We start from the raw sequence: 22,996 nt of genomic DNA on the forward strand, positions 1-22,996 counted from the left end.
ACACTAGTTGAGCGCCGTACTTTTTGGAGCCGAACCCCCCCCCCCCCCCCCCCCCCCCCCCCCGCCCTCAAACAAAAAAGGGACTTTGTATTGATAAATTATTCTTCTTTAGACTTTAGAAGAGCTTTTGATCAATACAATTGACTAACTGCCCTTTTAGATGCACAATTGAAGATATGAAAGCTCTAAAATTTGGCAGAGTTTGTGATTATAATTTTCACCTAAAACACGTCATTGAACTCAATCGCAAGGCCCTAAACACCTTGAGGGTGAGAGGATTTGCGTGGGTTAAGCAAGAATCACGTTGAAAATTTGATATGTAAGCATTAAGAAGTAGTAAACTGCATAGTTAAATAGTATAAACTTGAGCAGCCATAGCTATAGAGACTGTGTGGGAGAGATATATAGAGCATGATGAGATTTGAGGAGAGCATGGAGAGATTCTTTTGGCTGAGGATTTTATGGAGTTGTATCAGCACAAACATAGATGTTTCCATTCTCTCTCCACCATAGTCCTACATAAAAATGCAAAAAACTCCCTCTTGCAGTCCTCAAAGAAAAAACCTTTGAACTACAAAGTTGTTCATCTTGTCGTTTCCAATAAGCCCCATGGGTGTTTTTTCAAAAATGCTTTCTTTTTTTAGTTATTTGAGAAGAACTCACCATAGGTCCAAAAAAAATAGTTTTGTATTTTTAGAGTGACTCCTCTCATCTTATCTTTTGCATGGGAGGCTTGTGAACCACATCCCTTATCTCCACATAGCTTTAGGTTGGCAAGTGTGGATAATAACACCGTGGCTCTCATTCCCACCATTTTTTTATCCTTCTCAATTTTGGAGGCTTCGAGATTTGTTTTGGACTCTTTCAAACTTGCTAATATCCCGTCTTTGCCCCATAAGATCCAGATTGAATCCTTATCAAATTCCATTGGCACTTGTGAAGAAGGCATTCAAACTTTGGAACTCTTTAGTTCACAAACACATTCCTTTGCCATTGTACATAATTGGTCTTTCTACTTTTTATTTTCTTTCACTAGAATGGCCAATTCTAGCAAGAGAAAACTCATTTAAGTAGACCAAAAATGAAATTTGGTGACACCCACCAGCCACAAGAGTAGGTACTGAGCATAACCGTAGAGTGGATGATGAGCATAATTATAGAGTTAGAGGAAGATCAACTAATTTCCAAAAATGGGTCAAAAAATACGCTGGATCTAAGGATCCATATGACCACCTATCAAGCTTCATGCAAGTACTGAGAATAGAGAGGTTACCGGATTTGCATACTCAATTCAAGGAATTTGGAATGACTCTCAAAAGTAAGGCTTCTACATGGTTCCAAACCATACCTCCCGGATCCATTACATATCTGTTGATATTGGAAATGAGATTTGTTGCTACTTGTTCAAAAAATGGGAATCAAGCACAACACAATAGCACAAATCTACAACTTCAAAGAAGAATAAGGGGAGTCTGTAAGAGACTATGTCAGTTGAATAAGAAAGTACATTAAAAGATGTGATGTAACACTTTGACTGCATCGATATACATTCCATCTACGCATTTTTTGACCTTGACCAGGTTTTAGAGAGTGGTGTGCATTGTATCAAGTTAGTAGGAATTGGCGGCTTGTCGATCAGAGTCAGAGGAGCGAAGATATGCCAGAACAAAGTTTGGGGCAATTGACGGAGAGAAGGTGACATATAAATTTTGTCAAATTTGGTGACCGTGGTTTGGGGGCTCAAGAAGCTTGAGATGTGGTGTGAATTCAAGGGTCAAAGCCCATAATTGGGAGTTTTGGTGGCAATTCACAGCTTGGGCACTAGGATATTGAGCATCAAATGGCAAGTGATTGAAGATGGAGGAAAAATGATTTTTTTGGAGAAGTTTTTATGAAGTTATTTGGGGCCTTTGGAGAACCTAGTGGTGACACGTGGCATCCTCACTAGCCCCACATGCGATGGCATGGCCCCAAAGCTGGGAGTATGCATACCAAATAGTGCCCTCCACATGGGCAATGAGTTGGAGAGAGAAATCTTGGAGGAGGCTTGGAGCTCTTCGCCATGGCAGGTAGATCACTGGTGGTACGAGGCTCTGTGCGTGGTGCATCCAAGTGGAGACGATGGTGGTTTTGGTGGTATCGTGTGCTACGACATTGTTGGACAGTGGTGGATGGCATTGAGACTGAGTGTGTGCTGACATGGTAGCGTATGTAGGGGGTGCTCCCACGTGGACATAAGGGCCCCAAATTTTTATTAAGGGATGGTCCCATGAGGTCATGTCAAAGCGCCATGACATCTAGATGGGGGTGCATCACACGCTTTGGTGGGTAAGAGAACCGAGAATACAAAAAGAGGTGGTGCACATGTAGAGGGGAGTTAAAAATAGAAAATTGACAAAAATAGAAAGTGACCCTACATGCCAATAAGGGGCTCCATTTTTTGCAACTGGGGAGTTCTTTTGGGGCTTCTTCAACAAGAGCAAGATGAAGAGCACTTACAGAAAGGGAGCCAACGAGGGCTGCCAGAGGGTTTTGTGCTCATCAAGGCCATTGTCAATAAGTAAGCGGTCTTGCCAGGAAGGCACCGGGCCTCTTGCTGTGAGAGTTTGTGAGGAAGCTCAAGGGTTATGAGAAGGAGCTAAGATGTAGATAACATAGCTTCTAGAGCTAAAGAAGAAATGTAGCCAAAGAAGCCGCTCACTTTTCCTTACAAACACACACGTGATGGAGAGAACTCATGAAAGATAATCAGAACAAAACAAAAATGAAAACATCAAGATTACGATCATATCGTATCATGGGTAGGATAAAAGGGTTAATGGATGAGTTAATGATATTTAATCTTTGTTGTCCAAATAAGCTGCGGATTGCTCTTTGGAACTGTAGCTTTGTGCTTACTATAATGTATATGTTTTTTCTAGCGATTGGGATTAGTTGTGAGTACAAATCCTCTTGATTCATAATAAAATAACCACATTCACATCAAAAGAGAAGTCATAGGTAGTATGATGGGATCTGGTGAGAGAAGTATTTCGTTGAGCCTTTCAGGACCGAATAGAAACACTATGCGTTGCTGAAAGTGAATCTTTCCACTAATCCAAATGTTGACCCTAATAGATTGCATTGAATGGAATTGAAAGAAATTACCTCTATGTGGATTATGGTTATTCATCAATGATATACTTAGTATGTTCAAAGATAAAGGTGTGAAAGAAGTGAAAGGAGAAGAAGAAGAGAGTTTCTCTCCCAAGCCCTATTGTTGCGCTTAGGCAATAAGGATACTGCGGGGAGAGAAGTACCTGTAGCAAGGAGATTCTAGAGTTTGTGGAAGAGAATGAGAACCTTAAGAGAGAGAGAGATGCTTGTGGAAGATAAAGATATGGTTACTAACCTTGTGCACATAATTGTTTCCCGCAAGAAGGTTGTACCCATTACATTGACAATGTTGCTGCTTGAATACCTTCCAATGAAACAATTAGGACACAACAAGAGAGATCAAAGGAGGAGTAAGATAGAATTAGAGATAAATCTAAGTGTGGTGGTGGTATTAAAGATAGATAATGAGAGATAGAGATAGAGTTAGAGACAAGTATTGGATTAGATATGCAAATGAAAGTAAAAATAGCAACATATATCTTACATGAGAGCAATCGCCACCACCTTAATGGAGAGAGAAGATGAGGCAAGACTTCAGCCTTTCTTCAAGAGAAAGTATGGCACTAAGATGAGTGTGTCACTATGGAATTGAGCTATTCTCACTCACTCATAACTTGCCCCAATGAAGAGAAGGTTGCCCTTTTTATAGGTGAGGGAGCCATGTTTTACATAATCACTTTGATTAGGCTAAAGAGTTAGCCCAAATCAAATGTTCTTTGGATATTTCTTAAAATGGGCTATATTAGGACTCAAAATATCATGAAATTCATCATTTTTGGTCGTTGAGGCTCAATGTGGGTGCATGATGTATATGGGCCCCACCTAAGCATCTTCTGTGTGGCTCCAACAGGGGGTCCCAACTTGTGTGTCTTGTCCTTCAAGGCATCTTTGAGGTGTCACATTCACATGCTTATGTCTTTTATCCTACAAATATCTTATTTTATGGAAAAAGACCAAGATTACCTCTTTTCACTTGATTCACTTGTTTACCATCTCTTCTTGCACTGTAGTTGTGAGAGGGTTTTTCACTGGTTTCCCTGTAACTCGGATTGACATGCTTCAAAAGGAAATATTGGCCTACTAAAAGAGCTTGAATTGGTTTTGGCCTTTTCTCCACGCCCTTAGGTCAGAGGTTTCAAATTGGGATGGTCCAAGAAGCTTTGGATCTTCCTTTTCATAAAGTCTTCTAGTAGGCCCTTCCCTCTTGTATGTATCCAAGAAGGTATGCATTATTGAAGGGTTATATTATTAAATAAATGTGAAGAGAAGAAAATAATTTATATATGGTAGGGTATAGCTGAGATATTAGAAGAAATATACAAATGCTTTTTCCCCAGACAAAAAGAGGCACAATCATTGATACTTCTCTTGTAGTACTTTCTACTAGTAATGTACATTTATATTACTTCAAAGGTAATACTAAGGTATGGTAGAAAGCTTTTATTTATGCATATGAGTATTATATGAAGTATACTTATGCATCTAAAAGTCACAAGATAAATTGTTTAATGCCCGTTCCCACTATATACGTGCCACAACACGACATCCACCCCTTCTAAACCTGCACATCCTCCGGTTTGTGCCACATTGTCTGTTTGTAAGATTAGACCTCTTGTACATCTTCCTTGATTTCTTCTTCACTGGAAGATTCCATAGCTTCATGTTCACTTTGATCTTCACCTATGTTTTGCTCTTCTTCCTCATCAACATCTTCTAGATCATTGTCTCCTCTTCTCTTAAACATTTTAATCCTTTTTCCCGCAATGGGAATCTTTACTTCTGTACCATCTAGTTCAGACAAGTTGTAAGTAGCATTTTCATGCACATGCTTTACAACATATGGTCCAAACCATCGTTTTGAGAACTTATGCATGACTGTGTGCTGGTTATCAAGGCTACTATTATACACTAAAACCCAGTCACCTTTGTCAATTGCTTTGCTCCTGAGTCGATGTCGCTTATCAAAGTAGTCCTTGTTTTTCAACCTTGCATTTTTGAGTCGTTATTTTGCAGCTTCAATGCCTCCAGGTCTTCTCTCGAGTTTCCTTATACGCAGTACAAGGAGATCATCCCTGCTAAGCCCCTCTTGCCAAGGTAGTACATTCCATGTGGGAATTGTATCTTCAATCGGCATCATTGGCTTTTGACCATACATTATCTCCGCAGGCATGTAGCCAGTTACTGAGCTATGTGTTGTACGATCAGCCCATAAAGCATATGGTAATAGTTTTGGCTATTCACCAACTCTTCCTTCACAAGCCTTGGCCAACGCTTTGATGATAGGAGGATGCCCTCTTTCACTCTTTCCATTGTCTTCAGGGTTGTAAGCTGTGGTAAGAGAAAGCTTGATTCCTAATCTGGAAAAGAACTCCCTTGCTTCTTTAGCATCCAGTTCACCTCTATCTGCAGTGATCTTTCCCACACAAACATAACGGAAAATCACCTCATCAAGAAGGAATTTTCACACAGCTTCTGTGGTTTTAGCTCTTAATGCTCTTCCTTCAACCTGATTAGTTAGGTCCTCTTGTGCAAGAACCAAGTATCTCATCTGTCAGAGTCCTAAAGGCATTGTGACTAGATCCACAACCCATTTATAGTGTATGGCTGGTGGATATGTAGGGTGCAATCCATCACGATGTCGGACATTTGAATACATTTGACAAGTTACACATGACTCTACAAATTGAGATACATCTTTATACATACCCTTCTAGCAGTATTTTTGTTTCAACTTGGAGAAGGTTGCCCACACACCCCTGTGTCCAGCCCATAGACTCTCATGAAACTCTTGCATGAGCTTTACTTGAGTCTCTTTTTTACATATAACCCATTGTGGTGTAGTACCCTTTTGTTTAGGATGCTTCCACAAGTAACCATCCCTCAAAAAGTACCCATATGCTTTTCTGCGTATCCTCCTGAATTCTTGTTCAGACCAATCATCCTGTTTTGCTAGAGTACTCAAATAGCTTCCAATAAGAAGCCAATCACCTTCATAAAGATCTTTCAAGAACAATTCAAGTATAATAGTCATGCAGACATAGTTACCTTTGACATGAGAGATAGAATAGAACTTTGTGCCCACATCATCTCCCTCATCAATCATCTGTGACTCATCTTCATACCTTGCGCTTGATAGCATATCTGCCATTGTATTGTCTTTACCTGCAATGCCCTTAAACTTGGGATTTAAGGACTTAATGTAGGCAATCCACCGCAACATAGCAATGTCTGGCGTTGAGCAGCTTGTAATCATCCCAAGAAGTGGTAGACAATCTGTTTTTACAACCACATATGCACCAATTAGGTACTCTTTCCCACTTTTCAAAGATGTAACCATACCCCATAACTCTCTCTTTATCTATGGATAGTTTCTTTGGCGAGCACTTAGTACCTTTTCTCCAAATCTTACCACATACCTGTGTCCTTCTTTGTCATCTTGTCCTATTGCCCATCCAATCCCTGTAGGACTGGTGTCTACTGTCACAATTACTGGCCTTTGACACTCATAGTCTACATTTCTCAAAGTTGTTGCTGACTCGAGCAACTCCTTTAGCTTTTTCATGGATTTTACATGTGCTTCTGTCCATTTAAACTTTTGATTCTTTCTAAGCAGCCTGATAAAGAGGATCAGCTACATGTGCATAATGTGGAATCCAAATAACATAGAAGATACATGCTCCCAGAAACCTTCTAAGCTCAGTGATGCTAGTGCATGTTTCTTTCATTGTTTGGATGGCATCTACCTTTGTTGGACAAGGTTTCCTACCATATGGCCCGCAGATCTGCTCGTTTACCATGTTTTCTATGTATCCTAGCATATGCTGAACCATCATCCATTACCTTTGTTTCCATTCGAACTCCCATAATGTAGGGTTGTCCAAGGACGAGATGATATGAAGATGTATCCTATACAAAGAAGTTTTGGTCAATCTTTACATCACCTATTGTTACCTTCACGCCTAGACATGCTGCATACAATTCACCAGATGAATTTTTTTCCACTTTTACCATCCAGCCATGATCTGTGTCCATCGGCCATTTGCACTTGTTGTAGAGACTCTTTGACATTATGTTTATTTCTGAACCATGGTCAATCAAGGCAACAAATGGCTCTTCAAGATCACCTACCTTGACCAAAGTTTCTGTAGTAGCCCTTGCCCAATGACTTCGTGAATAGTAACTCCTAGGAATATCTTCAACTTCTTCATCATCATTTGAGAAATGCACTTGCTTCACTCTCCCACTAGATTGGTAGCATCCTACCACAGATCCATCATCCTCCTTATTTTGCAGCTGCATCCCTTGTGTCTTCGAGGTTTCCCCTTCAACCTGTGGACGAGAAACTTCAGCAAGGGTTTGCCTCTTCCTCTTGATGATGTCAATGATCTCCTCATGGAATTCACGCTTTGCAATGCCAAGAACTTCTCCCAGAGTAAACTCAATCTTGCTACTCAAGATCCTTCCCACCAAGACTTTCTTTAAATCTGTAGCAACCTCAATATCAGATTGTAGTTTATAAGTTGGGCCTTTTGTCTTACCTTTTGTTGGCTCTTTCTTCTTTCCTGTTGTAGACTCCTCCAGGAGTACTTCGGGTGGAGACGCTCCTTGTGTTGAGGGTGTTTGGGAAGGCATTGAGTCGCTTCTTTCCCCACTTCTGGAAGCTCTTTTTGATGGTCATTCATCAGCATTCTCACGTTTGCGCTTCTCTTCTACGATCGCCTCATTTTGTTGGCATTTTGTAATGTAGGCATGCACTGACAATGAGTCCACTGGATCATTCCATCCTGTTTCTAGACGTATGCAATCACCTGCTTCATGTAGAATCTCTTTTGTAAGATTTCCCTTTTTAGCTACTTGCATGAAATTTGGCCAAATTTGACCATGATGGTCACTCGCCTCTTCATCATTAAGGTGCTCAAATTTTGCTCCATAAGTAGCTGCCTCAACTGAAGAGCTGGCACGGTTAGTTGCCATATCTTCAACTAAGGTTTGCATTCGCCCCTTCCCAAAGTTAGTTCTCAAGGGTAGACCTGTCTCTCTTAAGTGGATTTTACCATCCTTAAAAAAGACAACGTCTTTTGACAAAGCATCACTAAAATCATCACAATCCCTTCTTACATGGTCTGTACTATCACACCAAATACATCTATTAACAAACCCTTCTTTGGGCTATTGTCTTTGCCTAGGAAGTGGCTCTGATGGTTGGCCTTTTTCTTCAAGCTTTGCAAGCTTCACCTTCAAGTCACGCATTCCCTTCCCAAGCTCATCTAGCATGGACTCATCAAACTTAGGAGCGATAAAAGTAGGCTTTACCATTTTGTCAGAAGTTGAGGTGGAAGGACTTGTAGTGTTTACTACCATCTTGTCCCTTCTTCTTTGTCGTTTGGCAAGCAGTGAAACAGCACCATCAACCTCATTCCATTCGGTCTTTAGTCCTTGCTCAGCATCTTTGTCTTCAAGAAGAAGCTCCAAATTTTCTTGAAACTCTTTACTTGCAGCTTGTAAGAAAAGATCTGTCTTCTTTGCATCTAGTGTGGCCCTTTCTGTCCTTGTGAGTTGTGCATAGCACCACTCAAATTCCCTAAGTAGCTCTGTTATTGATAGTCCTTGCTTTGGCTTGACTACCCATTCTAAGAATATCCTTTTGGCCACTCTCTCCCAGTCCTCCATGAAATATTCCTCCTTTAAAGCTACTTTGAGTTCTTCCCAATTTCTCCCATGCCCATCTTTAATTGCCCTAACATGCTCCCTAATTTCTGGAGCAACAACTAGCTCAAAACTTTGAATCATCTCACCTTATGACACGCGATGCAGCTCCATCTCCTTCACATACTTGTGTAAGTACTTGGTTACATCTTTGCCATTGAATTGATCCATTCTGTTGATGACCGCTTGTATGGACTTCGTTGCTGAAATCTCCCTTCTTTTAGTGGCATGTTGTTGTTGCATGAACATTGCAAATTCTTGAAAATTTTGCATTGTTGATGGGTCAAAATTCATACCATGTTTCTCAACATGATCACCCATGGTTACCCACAAATTCTCACCCTGGCAGGTTCGCGTCGGGTTCACCAAAAATATGTCAAGAAGTAAGCGGTCTTGCCAGGAAGGCACCGGGCCTCTTGCTGTGAGAGTTTGTGAGGAAGCTCAAGGGTTATGAGAAGGAGCTAAGATGTAGATAACATAGCTTCTAGAGCTAAAGAAGAAATGTAGCCAAAGAAGCCGCTCACTTTTCCTTACAAACACACACGTGATGGAGAGAACTCATGAAAGATAGTCAGAACAAAACAAAAATGAAAACATCGAGATTACGATTGTATCGTATCATGGGTAGATAAAAGGGTTAATGTGGATGAGTTAATGGTATTGAATCTTTTTTGTCCAAATAAGCTGCGGATTGCTCTTTGGAACTGTAGCTTTGTGCTTACTATAATGTATATGTTTTGTCTAGCGATTGGGATTAGTTGTGAGTACAAATTCTCTTGATTCATAATAAAATAACAACATTTACATCAAAAGAGAAGTCATAGTCAATAATAGGTAGTATGATGGGATCTGATGAGAGAAGTATTTCGTTGAGCCTTTCCGGACCGAATAGAAACACTATGCGTTGCTGAAAGTGAATCTTTTCACTAATCCAAATGTTGACCCTAATAGATTGCATTGAATGGAATTGAAAGAAATTACCTCTATGTGGATTATGGTTATTCATCAATGATATACTTAGTATGTTCAAAGATAAAGGTGTGAAAGAAGTGAAAGGAGAAGAAGAAGAGAGTTTCTCTCCCAAGCCCTATTGTTGCCCTTAGGCAATAAGGATACTACGGGGAGAGAAGTACCTGTAGCAAGGAGATTCTAGAGTTTGTGGAAGAGAATGAGAACCTTAAGAGAGAGAGAGATGCTTGTGGAAGATGAAGATATGGTTACTAACCTTGTGCACATAATTGTTTCCCGCAAGAAGGTTGTACCCATTACATTGACAATGTTGCTGCTTGAATACCTTCCAATGAAACAATTAGGACACAACAAGAGAGATCAAAGGAGGAGTAAGATAGAATTAGAGATAAATCTAAGTGTGGTGGTGGTATTAAAGATAGATAATGAGAGATAGAGATAGAGTTAGAGACAAGTATTGGATTAGATATGCAAATGAAAGTAAAAATAGCAACATATGTCTTACATGAGAGCAATCGCCACCACCTTAATGGAGAGAGAAGATGAGGCAAGACTTCAGCTTTTCTTCAAGAGAAAGTATGGCACTAAGATGAGTGTGTCACTATGGAATTGAGCTATTCTCACTCACTCATAACTTGCCCCAATGAAGAGAAGGTTGCCCTTTTTATATGTGAGGGAGCCATGTTTTACATAATCACTTTGATTAGGCTAAAGAGTTAGCCCAAATCAAATGTTCTTTGGATATTTCTTAAAATGGGCTATATTAGGACTCAAAATATCATGAAATTCATCATTTTTGGTCGTTGAGGCTCCATGTGGGTGCATGATGTATATGGGCCCCACCTAGGCATCTTCTGTGTGGCTCCAACAGGGGGTCCCAACTTGTGTGTCTTGTCCTTCAAGGCATCTTTGAGGTGTCACATTCACATGCTTATGTCTTTTATCCTACAAATATCTTATTTTATGGAAAAAGACCAAGATTACCTCTTTTCACTTGATTCACTTGTTTACCATCTCTTCTTGCACTGTAGTTGTGAGAGGGTTTTTCACTGGTTTCCCTGTAACTCGGATTGACATGCTTCAAAAGGAAATATTGGCCTACTAAAAGAGCTTGAATTGGTTTTGGCCTTTTCTCCACGCCCTTAGGTCAGAGGTTTCAAATTGGGATGGTCCAAGAAGCTTTGGATCTTCCTTTTCATAAAGTCTTCTAGTAGGCCCTTCCCTCTTGTATGTATCCAAGAAGGTATGCATTATTGAAGGGTTATATTATTAAATAAATGTGAAAAGAAGAAAATAATTTATATATGGTAGGGTATAGCTGAGATATTAGAATAAATATACAAGTGCTTTTCCCCCAGACAAAAAGAGGCAAAATCATTGATACTTCTCTTGCAGTACTTTCTAACCTTGTGCACATAATTGTTTCCCGCAAGAAGGTTGTACCCATTACATTGACAATGTTGCTGCTTGAATACCTTCCAATGAAACAATTAGGACACAACAAGAGAGATCAAAGGAGGAGTAAGATAGAATTAGAGATAAATCTAAGTGTGGTGGTGGTATTAAAGATAGATAATGAGAGATAGAGATAGAGTTAGAGACAAGTATTGGATTAGATATGCAAATGAAAGTAAAAATAGCAACATATGTCTTACATGAGAGCAATCGCCACCACCTTAATGGAGAGAGAAGATGAGGCAAGACTTCAGCTTTTCTTCAAGAGAAAGTATGGCACTAAGATGAGTGTGTCACTATGGAATTGAGCTATTCTCACTCACTCATAACTTGCCCCAATGAAGAGAAGGTTGCCCTTTTTATATGTGAGGGAGCCATGTTTTACATAATCACTTTGATTAGGCTAAAGAGTTAGCCCAAATCAAATGTTCTTTGGATATTTCTTAAAATGGGCTATATTAGGACTCAAAATATCATGAAATTCATCATTTTTGGTCGTTGAGGCTCCATGTGGGTGCATGATGTATATGGGCCCCACCTAGGCATCTTCTGTGTGGCTCCAACAGGGGGTCCCAACTTGTGTGTCTTGTCCTTCAAGGCATCTTTGAGGTGTCACATTCACATGCTTATGTCTTTTATCCTACAAATATCTTATTTTATGGAAAAAGACCAAGATTACCTCTTTTCACTTGATTCACTTGTTTACCATCTCTTCTTGCACTGTAGTTGTGAGAGGGTTTTTCACTGGTTTCCCTGTAACTCGGATTGACATGCTTCAAAAGGAAATATTGGCCTACTAAAAGAGCTTGAATTGGTTTTGGCCTTTTCTCCACGCCCTTAGGTCAGAGGTTTCAAATTGGGATGGTCCAAGAAGCTTTGGATCTTCCTTTTCATAAAGTCTTCTAGTAGGCCCTTCCCTCTTGTATGTATCCAAGAAGGTATGCATTATTGAAGGGTTATATTATTAAATAAATGTGAAAAGAAGAAAATAATTTATATATGGTAGGGTATAGCTGAGATATTAGAATAAATATACAAGTGCTTTTCCCCCAGACAAAAAGAGGCAAAATCATTGATACTTCTCTTGCAGTACTTTCTAACCTTGTGCACATAATTGTTTCCCGCAAGAAGGTTGTACCCATTACATTGACAATGTTGCTGCTTGAATACCTTCCAATGAAACAATTAGGACACAATAAGAGAGATCAAAGGAGGAGTAAGATAGAATTAGAGATAAATCTAAGTGTGGTGGTGGTATTAAAGATAGATAATGAGAGATATAGATAGAGTTAGAGACAAGTATTGGATTAGATATGCAAATGAAAGTAAAAATAGCAACATATATCTTACATGAGAGCAATCGCCACCACCTTAATGGAGAGAGAAGATGAGGCAAGACTTCAGACTTTCTTCAAGAGAAAGTATGGCACTAAGATGAGTGTGTCACTGTGGAATTGAGCTATTCTCACTCACTCATAACTTGCCCCAATGAAGAGAAGGTTGCCCTTTTTATAGGTGAGGGAGCCATGTTTTCCATAATCACTTTGATTAGGCTAAAGAGTTAGCCCAAATCAAATGTTCTTTGGATATTTCTTAAAATGGGCTATATTAGAACTCAAAATATCATGAAGTTCAGCATTTTTGGTCATTGAGGCTCCATGTGGGTGCATGATGTATATGGGCCCCACCTAGGCATCTTCTGTGTGGCTCCAACAGGGGGTCCCAACTTGTGTGTGTTGTCCTTCAAGGCATCTTTGAGGTGTCACATTCACATGCTTATGTCTTTTATCCTACAAATATCTTATTTTATGGATAAAGACCAAGATTACATATTTTCACTTGATTCACTTGTTTACCATCTCTTCTTGCAGTGTAGTTGTGAGAGGGTTTTTCACTAGTTTTCCTGTAACTCGGATTGACATGCTTCAAAAGGCAAAATTGGCCTACTAAAAGAGCTTGAATTGGTTTTGGACTTTTCTCCACGCCCTTAGGTCAGAGGTTTCAAATTGGGATGGTACAAGAAGCTTTGGATCTTCCTTTTCATAAAGTCTTCTAGTAGGCCCTTCCCTCTTGTATGTATCCAAGAAGGTATGCATTATTGAAGGGTTACATTATTAAATAAATGTGAAAAGAAGAAGATAATTTATATATGGTAGGGTATAGCTGAGATATTAGAAGAAATATACAAATGCTTTTCCGCCAGACAAAAAGAGGCACAATCATTGATACTTCTCTTGCAGTACTTTCTAATAGTAATGTACATTTATATTAATTCAATGGTAATACTAAGGTATGGTAGAAAGATTTTATTTATGCATATGAGTATTATATGAAGTATACTTATGCATCTAAAAGTCACAAGATAAATCGTTTAATGTCTGTTCCCACTATATACGTGCCACAACACCATATCTTCCCCCTTCCCCCCCTTCTCATCTTTTCTCTGTTGCTCCAAACTGTATGGTGCCGGTGTGTGCCCCCCGGGCCGTTTGTGTGTGTAAGAAAGAAAGAGAGAGAGGTGTCGTCTTGTGGAATTTCTGGAAGCGGGAAAAAATGGGGTGGCTATCTATTGATTGTGCAAAGCGTGTGCATTGTTATGCATGCAATGGTGGTTTGCTTGCAGAGATGTGTAGTTTTGATGGTGATTTCTAGTGGACAAGGGTGTTGTGAGTACCATGGGCTATAGAGAGGCATTGATGTGTGTTTCTAGGTGTATTCCCATTCTTCCTCTCCATATTTTGGTGCCCCCATTGAGGAGCATCTGATTGCTCCTAGTTGAAGTTGGAAGTGGAGTTTGAAGTTTACAGAAGGTTGGTGGATCATGTGGTGAAATGTGAAGTGATTGGATTTAAAGTTAAAAGAGGTGGTGGACCCAAGCATTGGCCCCATTTTCATAGGTGTTGAAAACCCAGAAGATTGGGGAGAAAATTTTGAGCTATGGATGTTGTCGATGCACATGGTGACGGATGCAAAGAAGCTCCAAACAATGCCGCTAGTGATGTGCAAAGTTTTGGCTTAGTAGTTTGAATAGTGGAGATCAAAGTTCATGGCAATAGTGGCAAGATCAATTTCTTGGGCTGTTCTGAAAGGTGGTTTCTCCGTAGAAGTGGGTGCAAAGCTGAATGTGTTGCGACAAGAGGTAAGCAAAGAGTTTTTAGTTTTTCTTCAACAATTTGAAGCTTGTTGGAGGTAGTTAGAGGTTGCTATAGGGTTTATAACCAGTACTTCAATTTGTCAAAGTTCCTTGATTGCCTGCATCCAAATATTAGAGAAAAGGTGGAGTTTGGTGTGGATAGCTATGAAGACATAATCTATTTGGCCAAAGTAAAGATAAAAAAGGTGAATCAAAAGCTGGAGCTGGGCTTACTAAAGCCTGCACGCTATATGCCTGTTGCGACAACAGTGTATTCTTTGGTTCATCCAAAGCTAGTGAGCCAATTGTTAGAGGTGCAAAACCTATTGAGGTAAGGATAGTGGTCAATTATGCTCCTTGGAGGTTTCCTATGTGTAGTGCATGTTGCGGCAATAGTGTGTCTTGCAATTCATTCAAAGCTAGTGTGCCAATTTTTAGAGGTGCAAAAACTATTGAGGTAAGGCTAGTGGTCAATTATGCTCCTTGGAGGTTTGCTATATGTAGTGTGCCTATGCTGATGGTCAATGAGGATGAGCATTCCATGGAGGAGGACCTGCATGCTGAAGAGCCAATGTATGTCAAGTCTCAAGAGTAGAGTGAAGAGGCAAAATAGCCTCTTCTCATAGAGGTTATGCATGAAAATGTAGCAAAGTGTAGCCAGGTTGCAGATGCATGGAAGTGGATGAAGAATATGTGCAGAGCCAAGAGGGTGGTCAAAATTTTATGGAGCAACAAGAGGATGAAGATGTAGATATAGAGTCGGTATATGGTGATGATGATGAAGATACAAGCTCGAGCTTTTGGGAGACAAGCAAGGAGGGTAGAACAAATGATTCCACCTCTTATGGGAGGAGATAGACTTTGATGAGCTTGTGGTGGTAAGGGTAAAGCTACCTTGTTGTGTGTCTGATGATATGTAAATTGGCAATGTGAAAGAAGAGAAAGATAAAAAGTTGAAGCATCAAAACTTGTTCAGGTGGATATGCAATAAAAAATGGCATGCAACATTATGCTGATGGCCATGCTAATGAGGGTTGCAATGGAAGTGTTATAGCAGTGCAATTGGTTTGCAACTTTGTAGAGAAGGATAAAGTTGCATCTATGGATAGCCAAGGGAGCTCAAGGTCAACAAGAGGACAATGGTGAAGTGGAGAACAAGGGAGTTGGGCATTTTTCTTGTGCTCATGATGTGTTAAATGATGAACAGAGGGAGCAGCTACAATTGCTTATGGATTTTATGGGCGATGCTTTGGATACAGGTCCTTTGGATATAGGTCCTTTGGATCAGATACGCATTGAGGACAAGTCTAATATGGGGACTTGATGATCCGATGGTTAATATGGAAGAAGAGTCACAAGTGATTTTTCATAAAGCTTTGGCCAGGATACAAGTGATGCGAGGGTTTTCCCCTCCATAAGTGGACTTTCCTTTGGATGAGAAATTGTGTGCTACTATGATTATGTACGTAGCAGAGAAAAAAATGGAGGAGTATTTGTTTCAACTGCAATGCCTTTTAAGAGAGATTTCCTACATGGAGGTTGTTGAAGAACATGTTTGGGCAGGAAGTTCAGGTACACTTTTTTCATATGTTGGATATGCAAGATGAATTTGTGGATGAAGACAGCTGGAGATAACAATTTGGTGGTTGGGTGAGGCCCTATGGAAGGGTGTTGCACGTGAAGGGTGAGGACTAGGTTTTCCTACCTAACCCAGGAGGTTTTGGTGGTTGTTTTCATGATGTAGTACTGATTGACCATTTGATCCAAGTGGAAGTTATGCTGTGGTGTTGCACGTGAAGGGTGAGGACTAGGTTTTCCTACCTAACCCAAGAGGTTTTGGTGGTTGTTTGCATGATGTAGTATTGATTGACCATTTGATCCAAGTGGAAGTTATGCTGTGATGTAGGGGGTTTGGAAACCCGCTTGAGGAATGGCAAGAAGTAGGAACAATACTGTGTACATATGGTAGTGCTTTTGATTTGCTCATAGCGTTTGGTAGTTTTGTAGTTTTTTGATGAATAAAGGCTTTTTGGGGTTGAACTTGAATGTTCAACCAGGGGACTGGGCAATGATGGTGCAACCAAAGTTGGTTGGTGTTACAAAGAGTGCAATGTAGGGTTATGTGGGCTCTCAAGGTCATGCCAAGGTGGTTGAGCAGCTATGGAAATCAAGAGCAGGCAAGAAGTAGCGGATACATATGCTTGATGTGGTTTTCAAGGACAAAGTGCTTTTCTACAGTGTCTGTCAGGGATAAAAGGTGAAAAGTGCCAAAATGGGAGTGAAGATCATATTGGGTACTATGGTAGAAATCTCACATTATGGGAATCTCCAAATTGACCAAATTTGTGTAATTTTGGAATTTCCAACTTAAAGTGGGAGAAAGGAGACAAACTTGTTGATAAGATAGAGTGAAAATCGTATTGTATTGTGGTGTTGATAAACACCAAAAGTCAAGAGGATGAACAAATCATGAATTTGAAGAAACTCTCTTAATTAAATAAAAAGAAAGAAAGGTTGATACAACGAGAGGTCTTGTTTACAAAATTGATTCTTATAATCACAGTAGCAGCTCCGCATAATCTACTCCAAATTTGATGTCATATCCAAATTTTGATCCAAGGTGGTTGATGTGCATGAGCAAGACTTGCTTTAGCTTTTAGAGCATGCCGTTTTGGAATCTTAATTCTAGAAAATGGTCCTTCTTTGTTGGGTCTCCATGACCAAACAATTATATCTACCATTTCCCACACTTGTGGGTCCTTGCAGTTGATAGCCTAAAAACCCTTCTAGAAATTAGTGTAAGCTTGAGTACTCATCATCCCACTCTTTCTTGCACAAGGTGCCCAATATTGAATCATTTTCTTTTTTTTTTAGTTTGGTGATGTAGGCTCATTATCAATGTCTGATAAAGCCATGGCGAGCCAAAGTGGATAGATTTTCCATGTCACTTGGAGCTAGCATAACAAATTCACCTTGGTGCACATCAGACATAGGGTCAAAATCTTCCCTTGGCCTATCTCATTGAGGACCACAAAAATGATCATTCAACTCTTCAAGGCCTAGGAATCTTTTTGCTCCTTGTTGTAAGCTCATTGTAGTGGATTGTAGGTGACGAGTCCTGAGTTGTTGGCCAAAAATTTTCATACAAGCCTCCCTCTGATATGGTTGTTTTTCCAAGCTCGTCAATCACCTTACTCCAGTAATATATCACAGGTCTATAATACCATGGAAAATTTGAACCATTCTCTACATTTTGCCAAAAATTAGTATAGTTCTTCAACCCTTAAATCACTTCTTCATGAGCCTTGACATATTTTTCGATTGGCACCAATGGTAGATCTCCATGTGGCAACATTGGATTGCCTTCTATGTCTGTTTCCAAAGGTGAATGCTTCCACTCCAACTTGATACACCTACATGTGACTTATACTGCATCATTGGTGTCTCATCTTGCATAAAAACCTTGTTAAGTTCATATTTATAGATAAATTCTCTTTGAAAAAAAATGCATAAGTTACATTACATATTACACAAGGGTTGTGAATACTATAACTCTATAGACATTACTATAATAGATCATAGCTTGGACAAGTGGTGGGCCTAGTTGTAATGGCTAGTGTCGAAGGTGCTATTTTAGGAACTTGCTTGACAATGTCCAAGTATCTCTTGCTTCTTCAAATGGAAGTAAGGTTGGACAAGGGGGGATCTTGAAACCAAAAGCCCCTTTCTATATGAGGTAAATCTTGGAGAAATGGTGGACCTAGTTCTAATGGCTATTGTTCAAGATGCTATTGTAGGAGCTTGTTTCCCAATGTCCAAAGAACCCTTGATTATTTCAATGGAAGTAAGGTTGGACAAGTGGTGGAGCTTGCAACCAAAAGTCCCTTTTTCTATATGAGAGTAAAGCTTGGACAAGTGATGGACCTAGTTTTAATGTCTAGTGTCCAAGGTGATATTTTAGGAACTTGATTCCCAATGTGAAAGTATATCTTGCTTCTTTCAATGGAAGTATGGCTGGACAAGTGATGGATCTCAAAATCAAAATTCCCTTTCTATATATGAGAGAAAGCTTGGACAAGTGGTGGACCTAGTTAATGTACAAGGTGAACTATTGTAGGGCCTTGGTTCTCAATGTCCAAGTAGCCCTTGCTTCTTTTAATGTAAGTAAGGTTGGACAAGTGGTGGAGCTTGAAACCAAACGTCCCTTTCATATATGAGAGTAAAGGTTGGACAAGTGGTGGACCTAGTTTTAATGTCAGTGTCCAAGGTAGTGTAGGATCCTCGTTCCCAATGTCCAAGTGTCTCTTGCTTCTTTCAATGCAAGTAAGGTTGGACACTAGTTTTAATGGCTAATGCTGAAGGTGAACTACTAGATGAGCTAGTAGCTTCCTAAAGTCAAAGAAGTACTTGCTTCAACAAGGACACGTGGTGAATCTTGAAACCAAAATCCCCTCCCTATGTAAAAGTCTCCCTTTGACAAGTGGTGGACCTAGCTTTGATGGGAAATGACAAAGGTGTACTACAAGAAAGCAACACTGCTTTTTAATGTCAAAGTTGAATGAAAACAGGGTTGGAGTAGTGGTGGACCAAGTGGTGGATTTTCACATAGAAGACACCTTGCTATATTAGATTATGGCTTGGTAGTGGACTCAAGATTTGGGGCAAGGTCCAATGTGAATTATTGCACGACCTGGCCCTTGATTCTCTTGATAAGAAAGATTTGACAATTGGTGAAATTTGAAACAAAAACCCCCAAGCTTGCTATGACGAGAATAGCTTTGAGCATAGTTTAGGCATGTTGTGGATATGGTCAATGTACAAGGAAAATTTTGAGTTATGAGCTCCAAAATAGAGTCATTTTCCACCACTTATTTATGTTGGTTGTCCTTGGTGAGTTGTGAAGCAAGGAAAGACACTAGGTTTTAGATACATAGCTTATCTAAGCTAGACCACAATTGAGAAACTGAATTAGGGTGGTGCAACAAGAGTTTAGATTGGGGTTTGGTGCAGCAACCCAAGTGGGCCCCCGGGGAGTTTGAGGCAGCATCCACAAGAATTTTTACTTGTACAGTATGCCAAATTTGCTAATTTTTAAAGAACTACTTGGTTGGTCAAAACGAAAGAAAATTGCTTAAAAGGTAGATGAGTTTTAAGTTTTAAAGTACACGTGGCATTTTAGATAACCCTACCACAGAAACACACAGCGAACCAAGCAAAACATAGTTTTAAGTTTTAAAGTACACGTGGCATTTTAGATAACCCTACCATAGAAATACACAGCAAACCAAGCGAAACACAGATGAAACAGGGGATATTCTTTCTTGCATGCAAAGAGGGATTTCTTGCTCGCACACACAAGGAAACCATAGTGCATGCAAAATAGGTTGTGCACATCATGATAGGGGTGACATCGCATTCAAAAGAGGGACTTCTGGCTTGCACGCATAAAGGGATCACATCGCATGAAAAACAGAGCGTGAACAGCACGACAAAGGCAATCACACTCAGGGCTTTGACATCACAGAAAGCAAAATCTTTTATTGTGTAAATCCAAAGTGTTTAACAAGGTGCATTTCATCTCCCTCTCTCTCTCTCTCTCTCTCTCTCTCTCTCTCTCTCTCTCTCCATCTACATCAGGTTTCTGTCTTTATGTTTTGCTCTCTAAGAAACCAAATTGGTTCTCTTTCTCTATGCTGCCTTCTTACACACACATATACATGCATGTTTTGCACACACACACAACCCACACATAAACATGATGGAAACTCCTTTCCTTCACACTGTTAACCTTCCTTGCTCCCATATAGACCCACATACACACAAAATCACACATATTTACATAGATACCCTATCTCATTCACACATACATATACACAAAATCCAAATTTCTAATTCTTGCTCTATTTATCCTACTTTTGTAGGTGCATCCATTAGTAATAAATAGATATGTAGTGTATGCATGTTGTGAATATGACTGGTAGTGTGTTTGCTTTGCCTATGTTTGTAGGTACAAATGTTTATGTATATGCGCGGTAGAAATGTATACTATCTCATGGTGATATACATACAAAATATACAAATACATATGCTTGTACATGACATAATATGGATACATGACATACATACATATACATAAAAAACAAGATTGTACATAAGCATGTAAATTTTAGTATTTGACTTACTTGTGTCTTCCAGTGAAGTTGGTTTCTTCGGTATTTTGTTGCTTTCTGTCCAATGCCTCTGTAAATGTGATTCCTTGTTTAATTTCTCAACCAAGGTAACATAGCTTACTGAGATTTCTAATGAAGATGATAGTTGAAACTAGGAGAGGCTCATAGATAATGCATGAAATGAAAATTTACCTACTATTCGGATGAAATAAGATAGGTTCTCAGTATAAAGAAGGTTATAGATTGAGGTTGGACAAGTGGTAGACCTTGCTCTAATGCTATAACATCTCCCTCAAGTAGAAAAATTTGAATTGAAGCGGGAAATTTTTAATTTAAGCGATAAATTGTGAATTTTGAATCCAAGCGGGAAAATTCAAGTGGGAAAATTTGAATCCAAGTGGGAAACTTTTAGTTTAGGTCGGACAAGTGGTGGATCTAGAAACCAAGCAAGCCATGCTGCTAGATATAATAGCCGATGATAGGTTGTACATGTGGTCGACCTTGCATCAATTCTCCATGCTTAGCTTAGACTATGGTCCTTGTGGCTCTCTATGCTCCAATGGAGCTTAGATTGGACAAGTGGTGGACCTTGCATCAATTCCCCATGCCTAGCTTAGATTGTAGACCTTGTGGTTGTCTATCTTGAATGAATCTTAGCTTGGACAAGTGGTGGACCTTGTGGCTATTTGTGTGTCAATGATAGAGTTTAGCTTGGAGAAGTTTAAGAGATTGTCACTCTTTTTGCTTCAATGATAAGAGTTGGGCTTGGTCAAGTGTTGGACCTTGTGGCTCTCTATACTTCAATGGAATCTCTATACTTCAGTTGGGCCTAGCTTGGACAAGTGGTGAACTTTGCATCAACTCTCCATGCCCAACTTAGAATTTGGACCTTATGGCTCTCTATGCCTCAATGGAGCTTAACCTAGAAAATTCATGGAGCATATGGCCCTCTATGATTCAATGGAGCTTATCTTCAATAAGTGGTGGACCTAGAGGCTTTTATGCTTTAATAGAGCTTAGCCATGACAAGGGATGGTGGACCTTGTAGATCTTTGTGCTTGAATGAAGCTTAGGCTTGGACACATACTGAATCTAATGGATTTCTATGCATCATGGAGCTTATCTTGGACAATTGGTAGACCTTATGGCTCTCTATGCTTCAGTAAAACTTAGCTTGGATAAGTGTTGTACCTTATGGTCCACTATGCTTCAATGGAGCTTTGCTTGGATAAGTGGTGGACCTTGTTTCTCTCTATGCTTGAATGAAGCTTAACCTTAGACAAGTGGTGACCCTTGCATCAATTTTCCACACATAGCAATAGACAATGGACCTTGTGGCTCTCTATGCTTCAATGTAGCTTAGCTTGGACGAGTGGTGAAACTTGTGTCTCTCTATGATTCAATGGAGATTATCTTGTATAAGTGGTGGACCTTAAGGCTTTCTATGATTCAATGGAGCATAGCTTGGACAAGTGGTGGATCTTATGACCCACAATGATTCAATGGATCTTAGCGTGGATAAGTGGTGGACCTTGTGGCTCTCTATACGTGAATGAAGCTTAAACATGAACAAGTGGTGGACCTTGTATCAATTTTCCATGCATAGCTCTATATACTTCTATGAAGATTATTTTGGATAATTGGTTTACCTTATATCAACTCTCTATCCGAACTTAGTCTTTGGACCGTATGATGGACAAGTGGTGGATCTTATGACCCTCAATGATTCAACGGATCTTAGAGTGGATAAGTGGTGGACCTTGTGGCTATCTATATGTGAATGAAGCTTAAACATGAACAAGGGGTGGACCTTGTATCGATTTTCCATGCATAGCTCTATATACTTCTATGAAGCTTATTTTGGAAAATTGGTTTACCAAATTAGCTTATATCAATTCTCTATCCGAACTTAGTCTTTGGACCGTATGATGGACCTTGTGGCTCCATATGCTTCTATAAAGCATATCTTAGACAGTTGGTGTACCTTATAGCAATTATCTATTATGCCTAACTTAATCTTTGGATTGTATGTCTATTTATTCTTCAATGGAGCTTAGCTTGGACAATTGCAAAAAAATATGTACCTTTATGCTTCAATGGAGCTTACATGCTACAAAAGCTTCAAGAAGCGGTTGACTTTGTGGCTCTCTATGTTTGAATGATGGACTTTGTGTCAAATTTACACCATACCTAAATTAAATTCTGGACCTTTTGGGTATCCATGCTTGAATAGAGCTTAGCTTAGACATGTGGTGGACCTTGTGGCTCTCTATGCTTCAAAGAAGCTTAGTTTGGACAAGTGGTGCACCTTGCATCAATAATCAATGCAAGGTTGTGGACCTTGTGGCTCTTCATGGTTCAATGAATCTTGCTTGAACAAGTGGTGGACCTTCTTACCCTCTATGCT

This window comes from Adiantum capillus-veneris, chromosome 21 (genome assembly GCF_014529385.1).
Source record: "Adiantum capillus-veneris isolate H3 chromosome 21, ASM1452938v2, whole genome shotgun sequence".
In the NCBI taxonomy this organism is placed as follows: Eukaryota; Viridiplantae; Streptophyta; class Polypodiopsida; order Polypodiales; family Pteridaceae; genus Adiantum; species Adiantum capillus-veneris.